The 27529-nt window shown below is 40.5% G+C and overlaps 1 protein-coding gene across 2 annotated transcripts in view; it reads right to left on the bottom strand.

The window, feature by feature from the left end:
- LOC111872198 overlaps positions 1-27529 on the bottom strand; it is a 150106-nt gene that overhangs the window by 55871 nt on the left and 66706 nt on the right. The window contains exons 1-2 of one of the 2 annotated variants that reach the window (XR_004513877.1): positions 10513-10595; positions 10037-10199 (exon numbers count right to left, since the gene is read on the bottom strand). The exons of the other annotated variant lie outside the window; for it this stretch is intronic. The gene's annotated coding sequence lies outside the window, so the exon portion shown is untranslated. Of the gene's footprint in view, positions 1-10036; positions 10200-10512; positions 10596-27529 lie in introns of those variants that run through there. 2 annotated transcript variants of the gene reach the window in all.

The following is a 27529-nucleotide window of genomic DNA, read 5'->3' as shown; positions in this document are numbered from 1 at the left end:
CTGGAAAGTTTTGAAATGTGGTGTTGGAGAAGGATGGAGAAGATCAGTTGGACCGATTATGTGAGAAATGAAGAAGTGTTAATTAGAGTCAGTGAGCAGAGGAATATCCTACACGAAATAAGAAAACGGAAGGCTAATTGGATTGGTCATGTTTTACGCAGAAACTGCCTTCTAAAAGAAGTTATCGAAGGAAAGATAGAGGGGCGGACAGAAATGACAAGAAGACGAGAAAGAAGACGTAAGAAGATGCTGGATGACCTTGGGGACAGAAGAGAATATTGTCATTTGAAGAAGAAAGCTCTAGATCGCATTAAATGGAGGAATTGTTTTGGAAGAGACTGTGGACCTGTCGTCTTGACAGATTACTGATGATGATGATGATTATGAGAGGGGTTGGGTTTCCCCATGCACTTAGACCATTTATTGGTCCATTGTGCGTCACCCTTTAATTTCTACTGTCGCCATACCCTATTGGTAACGGTGCGTACCATCAGCCCCCGTTGAGCCAACGAGGTCGGCCCTCGGCACCTTGATGTTTTCCCCATCCACCAGAGGCATTGGAGACTACTTGGGCGGGAAAGTGCCTATAATTTAGCTCAGAGGTCTCCCAGAGACATTTAGTTCTTTTACGTGCCGTAAATCTACGACACGGGACACACGGCTTAAAGTACCTCCCGGAGGACTTCTTCCCTGAATTTTTTCCGCCATTAAAAATTCCACGACCTCCGCCGTGTTTGAACCCGCGTACCTTGAGTCATGAGGTGGGAACGTTACCCCTAGACTACGGAGGCCACTTCCCCGTTCAGTGTAAGAGAAGGACAATTTATGTTGTAAGTTAATTTTAATATTCCAAGAATTTTTGGTGTTCTCCTATTTAAATTTCTTGGTTTGATCTGAAAAATTATACAAGGAGTAAGTTAAGGCTGAAAGAAGTAAATGTTAACAAGATGCAATCTTATAAAATTATCATTGTAAATCAACCATGTTGCATTCATATAACTCTTAGTCTTTAATTGGAATACTGAAAAAATGTGCCTATATTATAAACCAGCATAAAATTTCTCAAACTCAAAATTTCTGGAATCTACAATGAGAATAAAACGCAAAAATTCTCTCTTAGAAAAAAAAACAAAAAACAAATCCTTAAATTTGAAGAAGAAACACCATATAATAAAGAAGTCTCAGCACTACATTTATAGAAATTCAAATCTTAGGTTATTATTAAGACAATAACATTCAAGGAAACCTGAAAACTAACGTAAACGTAAAATATCACGTTCTTAATGAACGTAGAATCTCAACAACTTTTCGATTACGTTTAGAATTACCAAACAAACCAAATCACTTTCATAAACAAATTTTTAATATAACAGCTTTCCGTCAACAGTGCAAATATGTATTCCTTCCCTTTCTTTTCACTTTCACTTTCAACACAACATGTTTCGGCCCCAAATGGCCATCTTCAGGTGTCTTACTATGCTAAAACTGTTACACTGCATTGAATATTACCTACTACTTCAGCACAGTAAGACACATGAAGATGGCCATTTGGGGCCCAAACATGTTGTGTTGAAAGTGAAAGTGAAAAGAAGGGGAAGGAATACATATTTGCATTGTAGACGGAAAACTGTGTTGATTGTAAAAATTAGATAATAATGCAAAAAAAAAACCAAACAAACAACAAACTCCGTGATTTTAGTCCTCAAGCGAACTATACCGACCGAGCGACCGCCGCTTGTCGGTGAAATTTAGTGCCAACTTTTGCGGATCAAGGGTGTCGCGTGGTCAGCGCAACGAATCCCCACGGCCGTTAATTTCGGTTTTCTAGACCGGAGTCGCTATTTCCTTGAAATAGCTCTTCGGTTATCATCACGAGGCTGAGTGGACCCCATTCCAGACCCACTACTTGTCAGAAAAAATCTGGTAGCGCCGGGAATCGAACCCGGACCTCTGGATCTGGAGCCAGGAACGCTGACCACTAGACTAATAATGCAACATGACGCTTAAATACAAGATTTCCTAAATCTTACAAATGTGCAATCTTATGATTAAAGTTATATCTTCTATACATAAAACTAAAATGTAACTTACGTAAGAAACTTAAAAACCGGATCACAAATTTACATAGTATAGCAAGCAGGGGAAAATTTCATGCATCGCATATTGGCAAAAAATATTAAGAAATTAATAAAATTGATTGATCTTAACAGAATCACATATTACAAAAACCACGAAAACAAACACGAAGGAGAGGTAGTTAATAGAACCAAAGAGAATATCAGTTCTAATAAATCTGTAACAATATAACCGTTCACTAGAATTAGAGTCAATTTAAATTACGTTAATAAGGAGCAATTAAGTATAAGCTAGAGGTTATACGTAAGGAGAAAGCAGTTGTTATTGGACAGCGTGGGTTTCCCCACGCACTTAGACCTGTATTGGTTCATTGTGCGTCCCCCTATGATATTCTACCAGTCTCTATACCCTACCGGTACTGGTGCGTGCCATCAGTCCCGACTCAGCCCGCGAGTTCGGCCTCTACTGGCTCAGCGGTATCTCAATGCTTCCCCCACCTACCAGAGGCTTTAGAGACTACTGTTGGACGGGAAATGTCCTTTATTTGGCTCAGAGGTCCCCTTGAGACATGAGGATCTTTTACGTGCCGTAAAGCTACGACACGGGACCCACGCCTTAAAGTCCCTCCCGGAGGACTTGTTCCCTTAATTTTTCCACCCTTAAAAATTCCACGACTTCCGCCGGGTTTGAACCCGCGTACCTTGAGTCACGAGGTGGGAACGTTACTCCTAGACTACGGAGGCCGCTTAAGGAGTAAGCAGTTAGTCATATTATTACATCCAAAGAGTGAAATAAGCTCATTCTCGGTGTGTGGGAAGAATGTAGCATTCGCTACGATTCGGAATTTGAGCTGTTCCAGCTGCGACGGTGTGTCTTTCCCCATCTGAAACTCACCAGTTGATGGGACAGGCATCATCAAGATGCTGTCAAAAGTGCCGCCCAGTGTTTAAAGGCTAAAATCGTGTGGCAAGCTTTGGGATTGTAATTTTCTCATTAACTCCAAAATTTGAAACGAGACCAATAAGGCCTTTTTCAGGGAGAATACTTCCTCTCGGAAGTTCAGGTTCTCTCTCTCTCTCTCTATATATATATATATATATATATATATATATATATATATATATGCCGGTCACGGTAGCCGAGCGGTCTAAGGCATGCACTGTCTTCCCTCGCTCGGAAGCCGGGATCGTGGGTTCGAATCCCACTCAGGGCAAGGATGTTTGTGGGCGTTTTTCTGTGTTTGTCTACAGGTAGAGGCCTTGCGACGAGCTGATCACTCGCCCAAGGAGTCCTACTGAATGTGTAAGATCTAGTAAACCGAAGTGAAACGGAGAGTTTCATGGAGGTAGGCCTAGGCCCAAATTGGGGATGTAGCGCCACAGGAAAAAAAAATGTATATATATGTGCACACAGACACACAGACACACATATATATATATATTCACTAAATGAGTCATCTTTCAACTTCCGAAGGCTATGGAAGCAAAACGACGCGTAAATCACTGTGTCACCGTCACACAAATTGTGTATTGTTACGTGTTATACAAGTTTACTTAGCAAAAGGAAAGGTAACAGTAAGTTACTGGAAATCCGAGTCATAAAAACAAACATGGAATTATCAAGTGATTATTTAAGAGAAGGACCGCTTCTGTGGTCCAGTGATCAGAGTTCCTGGCTACAGATCCAGAGGTCCGGGTTCGATTCCCGGCGCTACCATATTTTTTAGAAATAGTGGGCCTGGAACGTGGTTCACTCAGCCTTGTGAGGATAATTGAGGAGCTATTTCAAGGAAGTAGCGGCTCCGGTCTAGGAAACGGAAATTAACAGCTGTGGGGATTCGTTGCGCTGACCACGCGACACCCTCTATCCGCTAAAGTTGGTACTAACTTCGCCGACTAGCGGCGGTCTCTCGGTCGGTATAGTTCGCTTGTCGACTGTCACCACGGAAGTAATTGATTTGGCATTAAACGCATAGAAAACAATAAATAAAATCTCGTGTGAAACTGAAAAGGTATTCGTGCAAAGTTTTAGCCTAAGTTTCTTGTTTTTATGCCGGACCAAGGACCGATGTGCCCTAAGAGTAGAGCTCATCTGTACCAGTCCCTGAATAGACAGGCTGACCCACGTATCTCACCTGACCAGACACTACCTCGATCGTAAGCCACTCACGTATGCTGATTGGCCCCCAACAATCCGACGAGGTGCTGAAGGTGGTCGGAACGACAACCAAGAAGAACTCGGGAGGTATGAACAGTGCAAGGTGAGAATCATTCTAAAAGGTGGATCAGTCACAGAAGTGGCGCACCAACGTGGAGCGATTACAATACCAGAGGTGACGGAGGCAACTCAGCTGTTAAAATGTATGGACTAAATATAATGAAAAATAGGAAAATCGTATAGAGTACGGTGTTTATGCTGTCACGTGTATTAGTGACTATTAACGCAGGCTCTGAATTTGATGAACAGGTTTATTTACTCCCTATACACACCACCAGTAACTTCATGTAATTATAGTGCTATCGCTATTTCTACACTTGATAATTCAGTGTTACGCATAGTAGTCGTCTCCAGGTGACGCAATGAAAACACCGGAATTATAACAGTCTACCTGAATTACACACTCCAAATGCTATACTTTATTGGCTCTAGACGGAATTCCTTGTGCTGTGTGCACGTGTGTAGGTGTGTGTGTAACATCCCCGTATAAGTCCCGTGCTTAGGGGCTATAAATCCAGTACCCCGCTTGCCTTCACGCCGTGGAGCTTCTTGCTTTTAGATGTTTAATCTTGTTTCATTTCACACACCATGTTTACAGACCTATCTGCATATGTTCAACGCAGATCACTACGCTGGTCATAAGTTATTATTTTGCAACTTTAATGGGATGTTAATATTCGTTTCATTATAGCGAACATGCTTTGAAGGGCAGTAACTTCAAAGTGTCACCTCTCGGAAGAACTGCAAAATTTATGTTTATTTTTTGTGCCTACTGCCGTAGAGGTTCCTTTTTTAGAGATGCTAGCGATCAACCTCATTCAGAAAGACATTAATACTTCACTGTCAGTGAGAATAAGCGTTTCCTTCCCCTTCTTTTTCTTGTTTCTGAATTACAGTCGTTCTGGCAAACGCACAAAAAGTAATGAATTTCAGCTTGAAGGAGACCTTAGCTTGTATAGCGTCAAATTCCTAGTAGAATTTTATGGGTTGAACAAATATGCAACTGTCGCTTATTGTGTTTCCGCGGAAGGCGGGTTTCATTAAACGGGAAAACGGGAGAAGAGAGCTCCACATATAGATTGGCTGGAAGAAACAAAAGACGAATGTCCTGGTTCCTTTGGGTACCAATTTAAATTTTCAGACATAGCAGACTGAATAACAGGGAATGAAAGAAGCACTTGAAGTAATTAATAACCCCACTCCAGTCTACGAATCATCTTAGGGAAGAAATTACACGATGGATGAATCAGGAGAACCTGAATAAGTAGGCCTGCACGCAACAGGGAAATAAATGAGAGAATAAAGAGAAATAGAGGCAGAAGAATTAAAGAAAATTTACAATTACTCATTTTGGAAGTGTCTGTTTTATATCGAGGTGTATTTTATTATGCATGAGGATAAACAGCTAGCAGCTCTCGGCCGTACTACTATTTTGGTTATGGATATAAGTAGAATGCCGTGAAATATGTACTGCTAACTTTCATTGCTTAATACCTGGCACACATAGCATACGAGGATGCGAACTTTATTCCTCAACGTTAGCTCTCTCGCGGATAAGAGTGAGTTCATCAAGCCAAGCTTTCTCATGTGGCTTCTCCGACGCAAAGCGCGTGAAAGGCTGGGTGCTCGCCCTTCCGCTCATGTAATGTTTCGCGTCATTTAAAATAGCCACCTGTTCAAAGAATTCACGTCCTCCTCCATTTGCCCCCCCCTCCACATCGCACCAGCAAAGAATCACAAGGCACGGTTTGCTCGCTGACGTGCACTCGCCACCGCCTTCAGATTTCCCACGAACTGCATGTCGCACATGCGCTGTGAGTGAACCCCATCGCATAACAAACCACGCGCTTTCTTAACACACAGAAAGTATACGACTTATTGCTTCGTTTTCAAAAAGTTTTACCTCTATCCACACCCAAGCCGATCATTCTGTACATCTGATGTCTTGCTGCAACAGCTGCCAACGCAATGCGTCTTATTTCAGTAAAACTAATCGAGTCCGAAATAGACTAATCAATTTACAGACTAGCGCAAAAGTCAGTACCCATGCTGGTAAGAATGAGATTATTATTTCATTAATTTATTTTATTTTAGTTATGTTTACATATCTACTGGTGAAATATTAATGTTATAATTGTCCACTTTAAGTATTCAATTTGACTAACTTCTGGTCTTTCTCCACTTCATTCAAAACGAGCTCACAATATTGACGTGTGCTTTCAGGATCTTCTCTCAATCTAAGAGCTAATACCCGAATGCAATACTTAAATTTTGCTTCATAAAATATCCGTTGATCTGACAGTCTGGAGACCCCTTACTCCATACCTAGTCCGCTAGTGCATTTCCTAGGGCCTTCTGTTACTGCTTGACAAATCTGCACTTTGTTCTCCTCCGATTTTTCTGTTCTGTATCTACCAATTTCCAGAGAATCAAACCCAGTGCCATGTTCTTCAAATCGGTGATTCAGATTGTACACGGCCTTACGTGTTGACGGATCTAAATAAGACTAATCAAGCCACTGGGCAGCAGTCGCTATAAAACCCTCTATACCACAGAAAAATAAGAATCCGTTCATGTTTAGTTAGCTAATGATAAGCGAAACACATTTCGGATAGAGAATAGAACAGAAATGTAAGGGAACAGTTGTCTCTTCAAGCATGAATACAGTAGAGCGCTCTTGCGGAGAGGTCGGAAGTGACGGGGCGGAAGCAGCTGTGAAACTTATTTCTGCATGCAACAGTGTATTAGCCAATGCGTAGTGACTTTTGTTCCATCATGTATTTATACATTCAGCTAAATGTGCTCGCTGACGTGGAGACAAATATTTTCTCTGGAAACAATAATAATATATTCTGGTTTATATTTGCGAAAAGAGTGGCCTGTTGCTGTTGAGTCAAGATGATAAGTTGAGAGACTGAGAATAAAGTGCTTAGGAAAACATCTGGATTCTGGAAACATGCAGTGTCAGAAGGCCAGGGGAAAGTGAGACAGTGTTAAGGTTGATCTGTGGATTCGATTATTTGGGTATGAAGCACGTTTACGGGAATAAAAAAATGAATAATAACTGTTAGCCGGAAACCATCTTGGGGCAAAATATGAAGACCTTTGCGTATATGGTACGATAATATTAACATTTATTTTCTAGCCCTACGAATATTGTCTGGACGATTCGGATTAATGAACTGAATAAGGATTAATGCGCATGGTGAAAGCAAGATTAGTAACCTGACTCCCTAAAAGCAAGGCATTTCGTGACCACTCATATGTAATTTTTCCCAAGGGAAACCCGTATCATGAAAGCGGTTATTTCTATGGTAATAGTATGGTCCATCGAGTTTGGTGGGAATATGGTTCGGTAAATGAATTCGTTGCATTGAAACCATATTACTCGTAAAATACCGATATTCCTCTCAGACATTTTAATAGAGATGGCAGAATACAGCTGAAAATCGGTGTTATAAATAAAGACATAATGATTAAAGTTCCTGTATATCCTGTAATTACAATTAATAAGATATTCGCAACTTTTAACTGATTTATGGAGGCAATAAATCAATACAAAATTCTGTCACCCGCAAGTATTACTTCAAATCATTCTTAATAATACTGCTGATTTATCCATGAGGCCTGATGAAAATGTCAGCTGCTATGAAATGAGACTGTAATTGAGAATGTACAATGTTTATTACTCTTTCAACCGCAGAAAGAGTGAGAAAGGGAAGGCATCTCGAGTTTTGAGCCCGTACGCCTATTCCAGAACGGCAAAACAAACCCCACTTCCGCTTTTAATATGACATACAGTGGAACCTCGCTTAACGAGCACCTCTCATGACGGGTAATTCGCATAACGAGCAAAACAAATTATAGAGGGATGACTCGCTTAACGAGCGACGTTTCGCATAATGAGTGACGAGAGGGGAAGTCCTGGATTGTGCGCTTGCTACCTCAGTCTGTGTTTAGCACTCGTTCCGCTAGCATCTTAGTGTCGCTTGTGATCACACATTTTTCCAAACTTGTGTTCAGACATGTTATTTGTGATTTTTTGTTGTGCAAAGTTTAATAACCCTTGCAAAAATGTCCCTGAAGAAAAATCGGCAAAAAGACAGCCATAAGAGAATAAAAATGACCGTAGAAATGAAACGTGAAATCATTGAAAAGCGAGAACGAGGTGTGAGCGTGGCTGATCTAGCACGCACATACAGTCGGTCTACATCAACGATTTGCACGATTTGGAGTTGCATTGTGTTTCACAGCAAGAAGTTGTGGAGGAGAGTTTGTCAGAGGAGGAGGAGGAGGTAACAGCAAAGCAACAATCTTCTGGCGCAATAAGAGAAATGCTGAAAGCATGGGAAACTGTTGCATCGTACACTGAGAAGCATCACCCTAATAAGGCAGTGGCTATGCGCGCTACAAATTTATTTAATGATAATGCTGTGTCGCATTTTCACCAAATTTTGAAGCGTCGGCAAAAACAAATGTCTCTAGACAGCTTTCTAGTAAAAAAGAATTAGATATGTATCATAAATAATAAACTAATTATTTCGTCTTTTTTTTCTGCAAATCGAATTCGCATTCCAGGTTGGTTCATTCCGCATAGAAGAAAAGATGAAGATGATTCACGCTCCTTAACAATGTATATATAATTTTCTTTGAATAAACGTTATACATAACATTTTTTTAGCATTCTTTTCGGCATGGAACGCATTATCGTATTTTACATTAATTTATATGGGAAAAATTGTTTCGCTTAACGAGTGTTTCGCATTACGAGTAAGATTCTGGAACGAATAATGCTCGTTAAGCGAGGTTCCACTGTATTAGATACTTTTATGCTATCGTTAAGCCCCATGCATTTTGATATACTAAGCAGTACAAATTAATTTATTCAGTGCGATAAGTAAACAGAATAACTCATCTATATCGAAAAATGCAGTTATAATTTCGGACATGGATAATTCTTCTATACTACGTTTCCGAATACAAATATGTTTGCTGTCATCAGTGTTTTCAAAAGATGTAATGTGATTATAATTAATATAGATAAAATTTCTAGCAGGTATGTGAGATTCATATACACGTAAGTAGAATTAAGCTGTTTTTCTGGATGTATAATTTAGCTACTACTATCTTCTTGCTCGGAATGCTGTATTGTCAACTTAATTAAAAATGAGTTCCGTAAAGAGGGACGACGCGCTGCACGCATTGCTCTAGCGCACATATTTCTCAACGCTAAAATAATTGCATGTTACTGGAGATTAAAAGTAAGATTTCGTACATTTCTGCCCACACAATCAAATATTTAAATGCTGTTTAGTTTTGAGACCCAGATTGTAAATTTTCTGGATCTTAACCCTTATCTACTTGGACACAACAAAAGGCAGTTTTCCCTCCTCATGGTATCACCCTCCTCCACGTGCTGTAACACAGATTTGTTGCCACTGAATACTCCAAACTTATTCAGTTATAGTACGATATTTTTTAGAGTAAATATTACAGAGGGTGGAAAAAATTTAGAGCCGAGAGGCCGGATTAGGTTTTCCAATTGTGGATCTGGCCTGGTGGTCTGAATCGTCATGGAATCCAGTGGCGAGTCTCTATGAACATGCGTGAACTGTAAGTTCACATTTTGAATGCTTGGACAACTATTACTTTCTCAAGGAGAACATTACTGCATGATATCAACTAAATATCTCTCCATGTGTTGTACACGTTTCTCCCATATTATTATTCTTAATTTACTCACTTAAATATTTTGGGTCAAATACAAGCTCCGAAGTTCTTCATTTTGTAATTTTCTTCAGCTTGCTATTGCTTCTTCTCTCTTATGCCTGAATATTCTTCTCAACAATCTGTCTTCCCAAACCTCCACGCATGTTCTCCTCCTTGTGCAGAAGTTCAGTTTCACACTTGAATATAAAACAGGTGAAATGATAGTTTTGTATAAGTCTATTCAGTTTTTAGGTTCCTTTATACGAGACGGAAGACAAAATACTATGAAGTGACTACTGAAAACAAGAACGGACACTGAATTAATTTGAAATTATTCACTTCGGAAATGCAATTTCTTTTATCTTTCCAAAATATTTAATTTTGCAAATCTTCATAGAGTTTATTAACTGTCTCTAGCTAGAATTAGCCCTGTTCTCTGATGGTTAGAAATTTAAACAGCCTCTGCTAGCATACTCTTGGCTTTTTACACAATTTTTGTTTTTCACTTACTGCGCAGTGAACTACCACAGGCCGCAAGCTGATGTACTCGTATGTCCACCAGTTTCTCTGCCTCCCGATATGCTCTAGCAATCCTAATGGTCAACTGCAGAGCGTAGATAAAATCAAAGGCAGTAAGGCATTTTTTTACGCAAGATCATTCTGGAAAGGATATGCTTGAGCAAAATGTTTACATTACGGCTTTGGACTGCTTTACATAGCAAACTACTTATAATAAACAAATTGAGAGTGCTGTAAAGTACTCCCCCCCTTTGAGGCACCGTTTTCTTTGTAGCATGTGAAAAGCTAAGACAACAGAGAAGTGAACATAGAACCTTTTCATGCGATCGGTTTATAGTCCTTTAAAATAGGGTATCAAATAATTACATAGGATCTGACACGTCTTATCAAGCGGGCGTTGATTTAATCAGAAAGAGAATATTGGACTTCGGATTTGTGGGTGACAAAGTGAAAAAATGGGATCTCAAGTTATCACGTCTCTGTTGTCTTGTACGCAGATACTAGTAGATATACGTGTATAAACAGGTTTAGGAGGAACATGCTTCAGGTTGGAAGACTGAAGGAAACCCTCAAAGAGGAAATAAGTGGGAAAATTGGCAGCGTTTTCAGTTTATAAAGTAATGGCAATTTTCACGTAGGATATACAACAGCAAATAAAATTGAAGATGGAAATAAATAGTTGGTGTTCCTTTACAATTCTGTATGGAATATATTGAATGATTGCAATACCTGACGAACGAAGATGAATGTTCCGAATTACACTTCAGATGTATGAAAAAAGCGGAATTAAAAACTAAAACACGAATCCATAAAGATCAAACTTTAATATTAACATTTTTTCGTGATTCAGAGTGAGTATTGTAGCTTTAATTTAAAAAGATGGACTGAGTTTTTCCATATACGTGTGTGTGTGTATATATGTATATATATATATCCCATCGTCCATCAACGGGTTGACATGTTACTATATATATTAAACAGTCGGTTGCTAAGTTACGGAGCAGTGGAAAGAGGTTTTACAACCCTCTTCTAAGGGCCAGCCGGTAAACAAGACTTCCGCGGAGGTGGGATGGCGTCATACTGCAGTAGAGAGTAGGGGTCACGTGACCTCTGCGTTATCAAAAGTTACGTCACTTAGCACCCTACCGAGACCGTTGCTACGAAACGGTCCGTAAACACCCTTTCCACCCAAAAATGTGGACGAGCTGCGTTTTCCGCGCTGTCCGATTCGAGACTACATGACAAGACCGATCCACAGAGTGAAACTAGTGGCGGAAGCAAGCGAAGTGGAACCAGGAATGCAGAAGAATATAGGAGGTCTGCCTGTGAGACTGCGAAGTGTGATTGAAAGATTTCATGTGTAATACACGTATGTGTAGTGATTTGAAGTGACAGTTTCTGTATTGAGATTCATTACAAAGAGGGGACTAGTGCGTGTGTAACAGTATATTATGAAGTCTGTAAATCAGCGACAAGGCTGCATTTAAATATAGTTAAAAGTAAGTGTATAACCAAGCTGCTAATAAAGCCAATCATCCGAAATAGAACCCGTCATTTCGTCACGCGCATCCCCCGCAGGTGGCAATATATTTCGTAACGTGTATAGCTAGGCAACGAAGCGATAAACACCTTCTTGCTTAGGTGCGCTCAACAGCAGGACGAATGTTTATAGATAGTTGTTAGGCAACAGTCAGCGCGCCAATGGACTGACGAAATAGCTATCACGTGACTCGTTTTCTCTGGGGTCTTCCTCTTGCAACAAGAGGACTGCGTTTTCCATGTGTGGTGTGTGAGGAGCCTATAGAGTGAGTATTTGTTATATCCTGAACGAGTAAGTGAGAGACTTGTGTGTAACAGTGAATTATATAACGTGTAAATTAGCGATAGAGCTGTATGTAAGTGTGGTTAGGGCAGACTGTAAGCAAAGAGCTAATAAATCCAATCATCCCAACTAGAACCCGTCATTTTCGTCGCGCGTACCACCCGAGACAGGACAGTATAATTATCGTCAAAACTTCTCGCGTAATGAGAAGTCTCTACGTTGTAGTTATAGTTTCAGTAACCAAAAAGTAAGTTAACATTTTCTCATTTATTTTAGTGGTACTCAGTACACTGGCGTAAGTTTTCAGCTTCGGAAATTTATCGGCATGTACGCAGTCTTAATGTGTTGACTTGGTCAACAACTATCGTAGCTTGGTTGTTCTCAATATTATAAAGCGAGTGCCGCCATATTGCCTTAAGGTACACCATAATAGCCTCCTTTCTAGGACTTTTCTATCCTCCATAATCTTCCCATCTAGGTCTGAAACTACGTGTCGAAATCTCCCAAGAATGAACCGTTGCTTAGTATTTCAGTGACGTCGCGATGCTCATGAAGAGGCCCGGCATTAACAGGCCCAGTCACTGCGACTGCTCAGGCAGGCTAAAGCACCAACATTTACGACATCTATTCGAGAGAACTCCATTCGAATCTCAGCCTGGAAAACGACTATACTCGCCGACGTTTTCCGTGCTTCTTCCCAGTCTCTCCAGGCAAATATGGGGCTAGTACTTCAAGTCAGGTCACGTCCACTACCTTCCTCATGTTCTCTAGTCAATGCCACTGACGTCTGTAGAGAACCAATTGGTGCAAAGCAGATCTCACATTCAGAATTACTGGCTTTTTGGACTTTTCCATCGTCCGTTATTCTAAGAAACAGAAAATGTGACGTTTGGGAAACTGGATCTATTTCCGTCCTCAGGTGAGGGAGGGGGAAGTTGTGCCCCTTAGAAAGAGCTAAACTCAGTCACTCCAGTGACTGTGTGGAGTGATTCAGATTAGGTCTTTCTAAGGGTCAACTGAGTAGATGTCTTCCCACATTCACCTGAGAACGGAAACAGATCAAGTTTCCGAAACGTCGTCTTTTCTATTTTTATAGAATACTGGACGGTGGATGAAGTCCAAAAACCCAGTAATTCTGCGTGTTACACACCATCGACAGAGCCCTTTAGAATTCTGATCTCGCAGTGTTCATATTCAGCGAAATCAAATTCATTTTTAAGATTATCGCGTATCGTGATGAGTGCAGGACAGTGACACGAAAGTTTGCGTGCAGAGGATGCGTATTTTTAAATCTGCCTGACACGTGGTAGGATATTCGTAACACATTTAGTTTATATATTTCTTCAAAGGCAGGCAGTTCAACGATCTCTGACTGATCGAAAAAGGAGGATGTTTAAGTTGAAAGACAAATATCTTTTTCGAATATAATACAGTAGCAGATAACGATCTTCTTTTTTATTTATAGTGGGGTGGGACTGAGTCCCTTGTACTGCGGCCACTTCTGGCCTATTGTACCAGCCCCAGATGATAGGTGAGGGTGATTTTGGAGCAATTGGTGGACTGAAGATTGGCAGGGGAACCGAAGTACTCGGAGAAACCTGCTCCAGCGCCACCTTGTCCACCACAAATCCCACTTGACTAGATCCGGGATCGAACCCGGGCCACCGCCGTGGGAAGCCAGCGACTAACCGCTTGAGCTATGGTGCGGCCACCAGGTAACGACCTTAGTAACTTTAATAACGTCAGCCAGTCCCATTCCCAGCAAATCACACTTCCTTCGCTTGTCTCTAATATAAGCATTGCTATATTCGATATGCAATGGTTTCATGTAACGAAATATTTTGGTATTTGCCCATAACTTACAGTGACAGATGTAGATGGAAGGAGTGGTTTCCGAGTAGGCCTGTACTTTGAGCGTTGTTGTATACCACTGTACAACGTGCCAGGTAACACTTGTGTATTGATTCCGTAACGCGTAGCTGCAGATTTGTACCAGGGATATATTCTCTCTTACCAGCCAGGCTTCAGTGTATCTGAGTCTAAACCCTTGCTCCCACTTTGGAGGATGGGGCTGATTTCTCCGTTTCATTATAATTTTTACAGACGGTAGGACTCCTTGGACGGTTGATCAGCTTGTCGCAAGTTCTCTACCTGTACACAACAGAGAGAAACGCATACACACACAAACACTGAACATTCGTGCCCTAAGTGGGATTCCAACACACGACCCCGGCTTCCGAGCGAGCGAAGACAGAATATGCCTTAGACAGCTAGGCTACCGTGGCCAGCAAAATCGGTAATTACAAACTAGCGAATTATACGTGTCTTTCGTGTTCAACCCTCGGTCCGCATATACTCGAATGCATTTAAAATAACGAGCGAACAAATTCAAATTTCCGGTTGGGTCGGCTTCAGCACTCGAGACGGGACCTGTGGTGTAGGAAGAACCGCTGTTTAATTTAGACGAGAGATGCAAATAGTGCGAAAGTCGCCTTTGCTTCAAAGCGAGTAAAGTTACGCCTGTGAACAGCTGAAGCATTCAGAATTAATTACATTAACAGGACAGAGTAAGTTATTATTGTGAACTTTTTGCTGAATTAGAAATGCCAAATAAGAAACGTTCTACTCGTAGAAACATGCGCTGCTTCGCTGCTTTCTTAAGCCCTCACTTCTCCGATCTACCTTAATGTAAGCAAGGTGAAAAGGATGCCACATTTCCTCTCAGTCTTCGCTTTGTTCCTGAACTCTCGTGCTAGATTTTTCAGTGATAACTCAAATAAATCTTCATTACTATTTTCATTCTATTTCAGATTTACATACCTTCATTTGAGTTTGGAATTACTATTTAAAAATTCCGATGTTTAGGAGAGAATTTTCTCTCCTTTTTCCTATTTATTAAAGACAAAATTTATAAGTTACCGGGGTTGAAACCCTAGTTGAACAGCACTGTCTCCTAGAGTGCAGACAGCAGGTTCGATTTCAGTAAGTCATTCGCCTTATTTTGAACGTTCAATATAGCACGATAAAATGGCGGCTGCAGTGCTTGAAAGTTTACAGCATCTTCTGCCCAAGGCTGGTCAATGACCAGTGTAAATTAATTTTAAACAGCTCGGGCATGCGTTAAAGCATTTGGAACTAACTGTATCTATGTAATGAACTCATTTATTATTCTGTTTTATAGAAACCTGAACAGCTATCTTTGATGAACTGAAGTACATAATTATTTTGACCGTAATTGACTAAAATTATCACTTTGATATTAACTAGAAATTGTTGTGTTGGCACCGTCTCCCCGCCATGTAATAAATTTTCTTGAAAGTTCAGCCATTACAGTGGTATACAGCGAGGAAATTCAGAACGCATCTTGGTATAATTACACGAGTTGGCATCCGAAATCACTAGCTCTATATACAAGTTATAGTTCTTTACCTTAATACACCATTGACACGTTGAGTTGATACTTCCGCCAGTGCAACAGAATGTTAAGGACAATTTAATGGAAGATAACACACTGATAAAAATCAAAGTACAATCCTAAAATATGTTAGTGAATACCGGCAACGATATATTTTTATAAACTCTAGAACATTTTTCAATTAATTTTGTGAAAAAATGAGTACATTTTTTTATCGTTCTCCGGGTGTCAAACCTAGAATGTTCAGTAGGTTATTAAGGGGGAACTAACGAGACAGCAAAGTTTCAAACGGGAAAGTAACCACAGGGTAAATCTGGCGAGTAGGCTTATCGTAAAGCTTAGTGAATTCACACAACACGTAGAGAAGCTGGGACAGAAGTTGTGGAAGCAAGTCAAATCTGGGTTATTATCAAAGTGTTCTTAGCGAGAAGGCGGGAACGTAAGTGTAGTTATACTTGACACGACTACGTGTTTATGCTTTGACTACAACATCGCAAACATCTACAGAGAGTACATCTCTTGAAGATGGTTTATAAAATAACAAAGCATTCCCTTATTCCCAATGAGGTTTCCTTGCAATTGCATAGCGACTGAAGCGTACTGAACGTACAGGTCCTTGTTAACTCGTGTGTTCTTTTCTGGGTCTGATCCTAGCATCAAACATCATGTATCCTCCATATACGTATTTCGTGACGAAAGTTTTCTGCCGACAGTCTGTGTCCGCCACATGTATCGTCTGATCCCATGCCAGGGGAGCAGCTCTGTGCCGCGGGTATTTCCCAGGCTCGGTACAACGCAATATTTTGAAGTTCCCAAAATATTGAAAGCTTTGGGAAAAAATAAGAATATGGGACATTTTAATGATGTGTCATATACGTAGTGAAGAGTAGTAACGACCAGTTAAACGTATGCTTGTCCCTGTCTTTTAATTGTAGCACCGCGATGTGTGGAGGAGTTTAGGTATAAATCAACAAATTTGTGTACCGAACAAGTTGGCTCAATCGGTAACGTTTCTGACTTCCAAAAGTGCCGGATTCAAATCTCGGTCAGGACACCGATTATCCAGATTAAAGTCTGTTTTTTTGGATTTAACTTGGTTTCTCCAGTGAAATACTCGTATAAGTACCTTAAGTTAGGTCGTGACCGCTCCTTTCCCTATCCTTTCCAACTCATTATCTGCTGTCAAGTAAATATTCTATGCTGTACCATCCTAATCTGAGCCACTGTCAGTATCGTTAAATGCAATCCACGCATATATAACCTCAGCCTTAGACGGTCTGCTTCACTTCTCGGCCGCTTTACCACCAGCATTCATTCGACAGATGTGCAGGTCCAAGGCAAACAGAAATATTCAGTCTGTGCGCGTATCTCGCGGTAGGGCCACTATTCTGACAGAGCTATATCGACCTTTTCAAAATGATCTAGTATGGCAGTATTTACAGTAAACATATATAGTGGTTATGTGCAAACACTGGATGTCAGAGTCTGGTTGTTAGGATACCGTTTTACAGTTACTCTGCCCATCTCTGTCCTTAGCCGGCGTCAGGTGAGAAGAATCTGTAAACATACAAACAACAAACTCCGTGTTTCTAGTCCGCAAGCGAACTATGCCGACCGAGCGACCGCCGCTTGTCGGCAAGGTTAATGTCATCTTTAGCGGATAGAGGGTGTTGCGTGGTCAGCGCAATGAATCCCCACGGCCATTAATCTAGGTTTTCTAGACGGTAGCCGCTAGTTCCTTGAAATAACTCCTCAATTATCCGCACGAGGCTGAGTGGACCCCGTTTCAGACCCACTACCTGTAAATATGCATCTTCTTTAAATTCCTGTCACTGAAATAACAGTTTCACAAATCCATGTCATGTGACCTGTTTTCCGATGTCTACCTAAATCCTCGGGCTAACTGAAAATGCAGTGGTTTGAAGTAACTTGCATTTTGAGTCTTCCTTGCCCGAATAACTTGTCTGTTACATGCCCATGTTCATTTAATTACATTACATTAATAGTCTCCTTATCAATCAATACATAGCTGGAATCAATTGAAAAGTTTTCGAAAATAGCATTTAAAACTGCAGTACATTCCCTTTGGATGTCCTGGATGGTGTCGTGACGGTCTCCTTTCATCACCAACTTAACTTTTGGGAACAACCAGAAATCTCCTGGATCCAAATCTGGCGAATACGGAGGATGATCAAGGACTGTGATCTCGTTTCTGGCCAAAAAATCGAGCACGATCTTCGATTTCTGGGGTGGGGCATTGTCGTGAAGGAGCGACCAGGAACCTTGCTCTCGATATTCAGGTCGAATTCGAAGAATTCTCGCCCACAAACGACTGAGGACTCCGAAATAATAATCAGAATTCACTGTCTGACCTTCTGGCAGAAATTCCTTGTGAATGATTCCTTTGGAATCGAAGAAAACGGTTAGCAGTGTCTTTACTCGACCCTTTTTCATGTGCGCTTTCTTTCGTTTCGGCTTCTTTGGGTTCAACCACGCTGCAATCTGCCGCTTTGTGAGAGGCTCATATTGAAAACACCATGTCTCATCAGCGGTAACAATCGATTTTGTAAATTTTGTATCACTTTGGGCCGACCGTATCATGTCTTTGCAGTGTTCTACTCTGGCATGTTTTTCATCGCACGACAGCGCGTGCGGTACAAACCGGAACAAGAATGTGAACATGTTGTGTTTTGTCAAACCGGTAATAACTGGGACCACAGAAATTTTAAATGAGGGACTAAACACCGCTGGAAAGCAATACTAGGAAACCATAAAATAGATTCTCTACAACAAAAATCAACTGTACTGGGAAGATGTTATGTAGTAAGGAAACTACTGTAACCTTGAAGCGTGAGTGTTTTGGTTCACCACTGCTTCAAATGGAGAATTGCCAAGAAAACCTTGTGAGAGAGAAATTAATAGTAATAACAACAATAACAACAACAACAATTGCTGACTGAAGTACTGCACATATCGAATGTGAATATGTAGATATCCGGTAGCGGACGGAAGCCTCTCAAGATCACCTCAGAAGTATTTCTATCATATCTCTCGTATACAATACAGCACAAAATTGCACATGAATATTCTTCTTGGAACAACTCAAATCTTGACAAAGGTAACGTAGTACCTCATTTAATTTCATAACTATCTCCTATGAAGCCGTTACGTAAAAAGCCCTAGGGACAAATAGGCAAACTGGCGTATTCTGAACAAATGAAAGTAATCTTACGCGATCGCTATGGGGCCCGTGTGTCTGTGGGTCTGAGTACCTCCCACTTATTAACTTTCAAGTGCCGGAATCAGTCTCTATGAAACTTGGTATATATGTCACGACACCTGAGCCCTTACCATCAATCTGTGTCCGTATGTGCATCCCCTACCTTTGCTAGGAAACGGTTCACTAAGTACGTTACCGCGGTAACGTTATATACACGCAACAAGAGAAGGATTATTGGACGCGTCGTTTTGTATGCAGTCCATGTAGTATTAAGTAAAGCAGGCGACGGTTCTTCCAGAAATACTTCCTTTACTTGTGATTTATTGAAGAACGTTTTCAGTAGCTCAAATTATGTAGGCAAACGTATTGTCGACTGAGAGCTTGATTGGTGTGCACTATGGAGCGAAGAAGGTGTGGCCTAACTTCAGGTACTGTCCCAGTGTATGCCTGGAGGGACTGAGAAATATTTCAATAGGTATCGGTCACGAAATCACGTGTCTCGGTCGAGACTTGAAGCAGGGATAATGCTCTCTAAACCGCGACGCTCGATGTGTGCAGTGTGTCGCATAATATGCTTCTGCCATGTCTGATGGGATATGGGGTTGCTAAAGAAATTGTCACTTGAGTACTGGATTTACTTTGTCCAACAACCAGTGGCGTGCCGTGCATGGAAGCAAGGGAAGCATTGCTTCCGTAGTTAAGAAACGAAAAGAAAAGGCATATATAAATAATTCAATTTGAATAATAAAGATTTGAATTTTGTCATTTAGCGCGTGTTCCTGCTCAAGGCCCCATGCCTCTTCTGTTTGCTCCCTTTCCCTGCTTGCAGGGTGGACCAAGTTTCCTTCGTTAAACTTCGTAATAATTCGTCTCACACGAAGTGGGCAAGGAAACAACTTTCGGTTTGCTGGCTAATGCCTGTGATATGGAAGTGAAGGACTGTGTTCTTTCGATGGTTATGTGAAAATTAACTGTTTATGTGTGATTTCTGTCTTGTTGGGTGTTATATGTAACATTAAGTTTTATTAAAATATTGTAAGTGCATATTTATATGGCGTAAGATTGTATATGTGACCGTATTCTGACGCATCAGAAAGAAGCTATCTGCGTTTAAGGGAAGCAAGTGCAGTATTGCAGTTCAGGGGCAGGGGCGTGATTAGACTACACGCACAGGGAACAGCTAAAATGAATGCTGGCAGACAACGCGACTGCGACTGTGTAATCGAAAACCTTTTATAAAGGGGGGTTTAATAGTAGGAACTTTTCTGAAAAGAAAATGATTACAGAAAGAGGACGACCGACATGCGATTTGCCAGAATTTAAAGCACAAACCAAATTATGTGTGAGGAAATTTAATTTGGAACAGTATTCTAAAACAGAAGGGCTATCCGGTTGCCGTAATATATGAAAATTGTTTTGTTGGCCATGCCTACTGTTTCTCAATGAAAGAAATATATGGAACAAGACTGGGTTTGGTGATATCAACAGCCTTCATAAAGCACTGAAACGACATGAGAACTCTCAGACTCACATTATTTCAACAATGCAACTTGTTATGTTCGGGAAATCTCGACTTGACTGTCAACTTGACAATCGAAAGCGCCTAACGATACTACAGCACAATGAAAATGTGAAAGAAAATAGATAAATAATGAAACGCTTGATTGATATCATCTGCCATTTAGGAAAGAGGCAACTTGGCCCACGTGGTCATGACGAAAGCGTGGATTCTATCGACCAAGGTAATTATGTGGGATTAGTTCATTTGTTGAGGAACTATGATCATAAACTTAACGCTCATCTTGAGAACAGTACAGTATTTACAGGTTTATCGAACAGAATACAAAACGACCTAATTGACTCAATAAGTGACGCAATTCTAACAGAAATAAAAAGAGAAATAAGCTCGGCCCCCCTTGTTGCTGCAATGCTTGACGAGACGACAGACATTCGAAGCCAATCACAGCTCTCAATTTTATTAAGATTGCAACTTGTGATGGTGAAATACAAGAACGGTTTTTAGGATTTTCGGATGTGAGTGCTGATCGAACTGCATCGGCGTTAGCTGAACGCCTTATAGACTGTGTAGTTCAGTATGATTTTGGCAGCAAAATAATAGCGCAAACGTATGATGGGGCGGTGGTCATGTCAATTGAACTTAATGGGCTACAAACTAAAGTGAGAGACACGTTTCCAAATGCCATGTTCATGCATTGTGTGGCACATAAGCTTAAGCTTGTACTTTCACAGTCTGTCTCCAATATTAAGGAGTGCAATGTGTTTTTCAAAACACTGAACAGCTTTTCTTCCTTTTTCTCTACATCTTCTAAAAGGACGAACTGTTTGGATCAAGAAGTGAAAAAGAGGTTTCCGAAAGTCGCACCAACCAGGTGGAACTATAACAGTAGTCTAGTAGAGACAGTATACGAGTACAAATTTGAATTGAACACCATGTTCCAAAATATAATTGAAAATCCAGATAACTGGGATAATGAAACGTACTTTGCCGCTCGAGGATTTCTTTCTGTGCTGCAAGATTTCAACTTTAATTTTCTACTTGCTGTTTTCAAAGATTTGTTTTCAGTAACCACCGTTCTTTTCGACATACTACAAACAAAATCAAATGACATATCTTTTCGTATCTGTAAAGTGACCGAAGGAAAAGTAGATACAGCCAAGAAAAGAGAAAACTTCGAGAACGTATTCTCCGAAACGTCCTCAAATGAAGAAACTGATGAACCACAGAGCAAACGACTGCGTCTTGACAATGTAGGAGACGCAAAAAAATGCTTTAGCAAATTTTATTATGAAATTTTTGATAATGTTCTGAATCAAATTGAATTAAGGTTTCAGAACTTAGAAAAGCTAAATTTTCTTGAATTAATAAATCCTAGTTGCAGTAAGGAGTATGAAAAACATTTCCTGAAGTTCCTTTTTTGTCACTGAAAATGGCGTATGGCCAGCACTTCAATTTTTCTCGTTTAAGAATTGAACTGAGTGTATTTCATTCTAATGAAGATTTAAACATCCAGAATGTAAGTCAGTTTTTGCTACATCTAAAACCTACAAACATCGACAGTGCACTACACCAGCCGACAAAGTTATGTGAACTGATCGTGACAATTCCTGCAAGTAGTGCTTCAGTTGAACGTCCGTTTTCTGCACTGAAGAGAATTAAAACTTACGCGAGGAACTCTCAAGGGGAAGGTAGAATGTCCAGGTTGTCTCTGTTGTCCATTGAGAAGAAATTATTGGAAAACATTCGCAACAATGAAGGCTTCTACGACCATGTCATCAATAATTTTGCTGCTAAGGGCCGGAGAATAGATTTGGTCTTCAAATAAATTTTGGTGAGTTGATTGCTATCAGTTTGTTTATTAAATACCATTGCTTCCCTTACCAAAAATAGTACCTCACGCCACTGCCAACAACACTAATTTGATAGAAACTGGGTTTGAAGTTAGCAAATCAGCTGTAGTCCACAATGCATTCTGAAATCACGCAATTATAGGAACACTCAGGAAAGTGCATTATCTTATTTTCTTCAAGAAGTGCAGTTGATCAATCCAGTATCCAGGCGAAGAAATTATATTTTAGCATGTAGACCGGTTGCTGGACAACGACAGCGAGATAAGCAGTTATACAAGACACGTTACTGAGTAACGGCTTCGCAAACAAACATGTTCCTACGGAACTGCTGAACTACAATAATGAGGAAAAGTGTTTTCTGTGCAGCCCGTTTCGATATGTAGTAAATTATGCAAATAAGATAGAGCGCTATATTAATTGTTATTAAGAGAACTTATAGCCAGAGTGTTAATCAATCCAATTATTAGAACTAGAACAAGTTATTTTCGTCATGCACACTCACAATACATACAGGGTGTTTCACGACTTTAGGGAATAACTGCAGGAGGTGATTTCCTAGGTCTTTGTGATCAAAAATTTCATATAAACATGTGTCCGATTTTGGACGGTTACGGAGTTATGACCGTTTTTTCATTCCCGTACACGCCATCGTGTGAACCGCGTCTATCATCTGGCAGGTCGCAAATTTTTAGCCAGCTACAGCTTACCTTTACTACGTAGTAAAGATAAGCAGAGGCACGCACACAGAGAGACTACACAGAATAACACCAGTACAGTACTAGAAACAAGAACTAGCCGCTGAAGCACTATAGACATAGGGCGAGTAACCTTGAAATTTAAATTTTAAAATTTAGAAGAAAATGGAAAAGATTTTAAAATTATAACTGAAGATTTTATAAGTGTTAATTCAGAGAAATCAAAATTGACGTGTTTAAATAACAAAGATATCAACGAAGTAGATTTTAATAATAGCGACGAAAAGAACAATCAGGAAGACCTGTGTTTTAAATTTTAAACGTTAAACTAAGTGCTGTGTGACAGATACGTGAGTAGTACACCTGATGATGGCCGTTTGTGGCCGAAACATGTAGTGTGTAGGGGAGAGCAAAACGAAAGACTTATGGTTTGCACTGAAGACGGAGTTTGTATCATGTATTTCTATAAGTCCTTGAATAGGTCTGAACCTTAAGTATTTTCACTCTGAATCCAGATTCTGTATTTTCTTCAAGTGTGGTCTGAATATAGTAGTTTAATACATTCAAATAATTTGTCCTCATTCCATTTTGAATACCCATTACAACTGCAGCAGATGGCATTCTCTGGCAACGAATATTTCGTATCACCACGATAAGACCAAAGATAACAGCTTCTTATCTTTCAGAACGAATTTAACTAACCATGTAACAAAACTGCACAACAGATGGAAATGCACTTACTTTTCTAGCACTTTTTTCTCCTTTGAACAAGTGAAAATATCTCGCTTTCATAACCTTCTTCTACGTGAAGAAATGTGAATATTTTACAGGCCATTGTGAGGAAACCAACAGGGAATTTTACTTCTTGCGCTGCCAGTATGGACAGGATGAAGCGTACTCTGTTGTAAATGCTGCATGCACGACAGTCAGTGGGACTACCATAATGTCTGGTAGAGAAGTCCAGTAGAAGACTGTATAACCCATGTCTGTGTATGGCACACGATTGTCTTTTTTATCTTAGAAAAAATATAATTGTACCATTCTGAACGCGCGTTGAAACTTCCGAGGCATAGGTTACAGCTTTCTGGCCATCCAATATACACAGGGTGATCCAGAAAGATGGACACAAGTTGGATTGGCTATATTTCTTGAATTATACGTATGTTGCATTTGAATTCTGTAAATGACATTTGATTATACATACATGGAAGTTTATAGATGTTCAATGTGCCCCCCTCTGGCTGCACGGATAACATCTAGACGGTAGCTCAATTCATTCCACACTCGATGACAAATATCTTGCGTCACTGAGTTCACCGCAGCTGTGTCAGAGTTTCTTAGCTCATTCAAATTTGTGTGAAGAAGTGGTACGTAAGCTGCATTTTTCATGAATCCCCACAGGAAAAAGTCACAGGGTGTGAGATCAGGAGACCTCGATGGCCAGAACTGAAGTGCCAGGTCTTCATTCCCCATACGACCTATCCATCGTTGAGGTAGAGATTCATTCAGGTGCCAATGGGGTGGAGCTCCGTCCTGCTGGAAAATGTGATCTCCTGAATCTTCATTCATTTGAGGAACAAGCCAGTTTTGCAGCATTCTAAGATACTGTAATGTGTTTTGCCATTGAAGACGCCGTTAAGATTGTTAATTGCTTTATTTAACAACCTACAAATCATAACTGTGTTAATTATAACACAGTTGCGGGTTTACCCAATTTATAAACCCTACATAATATTCTATTCACTCTGCCTTCAGTAGTCTTCACGTATTTATAACACGGGAGCTATACAAGTCTTTCCCAATATAACTGTACTACTGCAAACACAGAGTCTTTAAGTCGCACAGTAAATCTTCAATGACTTACTTTTCAGTTATCGCGCACTATCACAGATTATCACATCAAATCTTCTAACCAAGTTTTCGGGTCTTCTTCCCGCGACTGCTGCTATATTTCAACTGACTCCTTAAGTCAAAGTCAAAAGTCACATCTTGACTGACGGTCAGTCAGTCAGTCAGTCAGTCAGTCTTGGTGTCGAGTCATGACCAGATATGACCCCTACTTCCCATTGCGCCATCTACGTCACAATACGTTACTCCAGTAACCAGTTTTTCGTAAAAAAAGTAAGGTCCATAAACCTTTGTTAACGATATTACGCAGAACACATTAACTGTCGGGCTGTCCCTCACATGTTCGAGTGTTACACGGGGATTTTGTAGCCCTCATATGCGAACATTGTGCCTGTTGACTCTCCCACTTAGGTGAAACGTAGCTTCATCGCTAAAACTTAACCGAGGTAGAAATAATTCATCTTCCATGTTTTTTAGCATACAGTCACAAAATTCTACAAGCTTTGCCTTATCGTTTGCGCGAAGAGCCTCTACCAGTTGTACAGGCCAGACAGTTGTTTGCGACAGTCCAAGTTCTCTACTAGCACTACGGGTTGACTTCAATGGGCTACGCTCAAAGCTCACACGAATACGCTCCACGTTCTCCTCCGATACACGCAATCGGCCCAGGCTTTCACCCTTACACAGAGAGCCAGTTTCATCAAATTGTTTATTCTAACGATAAATGCTCTTCCTCGTTGGAGGTTGGATGTTAAACTTACGACGAAATGGACGCTGCACCGCAGTCGCAGACTCACTTTTACTGAACTCACGAATGCAAAAATCTTGTGTTGCATAGTAGCCACCTCGCTTATAACTGGAGTGCTCTAGCGGTAGTATTATAAACATTACAACATTCTCTTTCAAATGTACTTTACGGAATTCAAATGCAACATATAGTTCAGGAAATATAGCCAATTGAAATTGTGTCCGTCTTTCTGAATCACACTGTATATTCACATTTTAATTTAAAATCCACGAAGTCGTATAATGAATGTTGCCTGGTGTTGTGCCCCAAACTTTATGCTCAAGTGGATATTTTTGTGTTAATTAAGAATAGGTGTTTTTAGAAATTAAGGTTAAGAAATCGACAAATGAAATGTACAAGGAAGCAGAAATTGTTATGAAGGTAGTGAGACCAGTTAGGCAATAGCCAGCTAACCTGAATGTTACAGTGTCAGCTTACTAATGCTGACGACAAGGAAGAGGTTAAAGAAAGTAGAGCAGGAAGGCGCTGGGGCACTAAGAAATCGCTGAGTCAGAGAGGGCAGTAGGCTAGGGAACGCAAATCCCCTTCGCCAGTCAGCCAATGAGAGCTAGTCACCCAACCAAAATCACGTCATGATGGGCGGGTGTATACGCACCCGGTGAGTAGCAAAAAGAAAATATAAAAAGGGATCATCACTATCATTAGAGGACACACAAGAGGAAGGATATATATTTATTTATTGCTATCTTGAGCATCGTCTTCACGTTCATCTCTGTTAGTATTGTTACTACGTGATCAGCAAACACGTCAGAGAGAGAGAGAGAGAGAGAGAGAGAGAGAGAGAGCCGAAGGCTATCACCGAGATGACGCCGAGAGGGTGTTCAGTATCGTCCTCACAAGCAAGTGGAACTACTCCGTATAGCCATGGACATTGAGCATGATATTATTAAAGTGTAAACCCCCAGGGAGCTAAGAGGAATAATAGATAGACCAGGCTTAGGAGGGAAAGAGAGAAAGGGAGAGGTCTAGAAACCCGGAGTCGGGTGAAATGAGTGTAACTACATCCGACCGAAGGAGTATGTATCTAAGCGCAATGCACCCGACAAACGCCGGCAGTGACTGTGTGTGTATATGTATATAGGGTTAGACGAATAGAGTAGAATAGGAAGAAATGTGGTGCAGCGTCAATGGACCTCTCATCCTTCACAGCACGCTCCTTCCCCTGTGGATCCTGCATCCCCTCTAGCTTCTCCGGAGAACAGCGGACCCGAGCCAAAGCGGCAGATGATTAAGAGGTTAACGAGTTACTTAGCCTCCCCCCCTTTACAACAGAACACCTGGGTTAAATATTTATTAGCGATTTATTTCACTGTGCTGTCAGGAATTCAGACTCCATAGGGTCAAAATTCACGATGGTCAGTGAAAAACGAATTGAAAAGGATGAGGAAGAGAGCAGTCTGGCCTAATTTGGGGCATTGTTTCTGCGTTTTATTGGTGAGATTTATAGAAATTACGAAAATGTCGGCCAGGATAGTTCTCATACGGATCGAGATCTGAAACCAGGATCTCCGAATACGAAGAAGTGCTTACCAATCAAGGGATTAAATAACATAATTAATATTATCCAAATCGAAACCTGGCAGATGGGAAATAACATCCAAGTTAATAATATTACAGAATTAATTTGAAAATGAATGCTTGAATAATATTTAACACAGATATACTCGAAGGTTTACTAGCGGCGTGATTTTCAGTTAACAGTATTTTAGAATACACTGTTGCGAATGAAAGCTTTTTTACGTGCAGAACTTTCAAATGTGATATTTTATCATAAGTATGAAAGAAATTTATTATCCATGAATATGTTCATCTGGTTATTACACTTACTGAT

Source organism: Cryptotermes secundus, unplaced genomic scaffold (assembly GCF_002891405.2).
Source record: "Cryptotermes secundus unplaced genomic scaffold, Csec_1.0 scaffold647, whole genome shotgun sequence".
Lineage (NCBI taxonomy): Eukaryota > Metazoa > Arthropoda > Insecta > Blattodea > Kalotermitidae > Cryptotermes > Cryptotermes secundus.
This window is presented reverse-complemented; position numbering and strand designations above follow the sequence as displayed.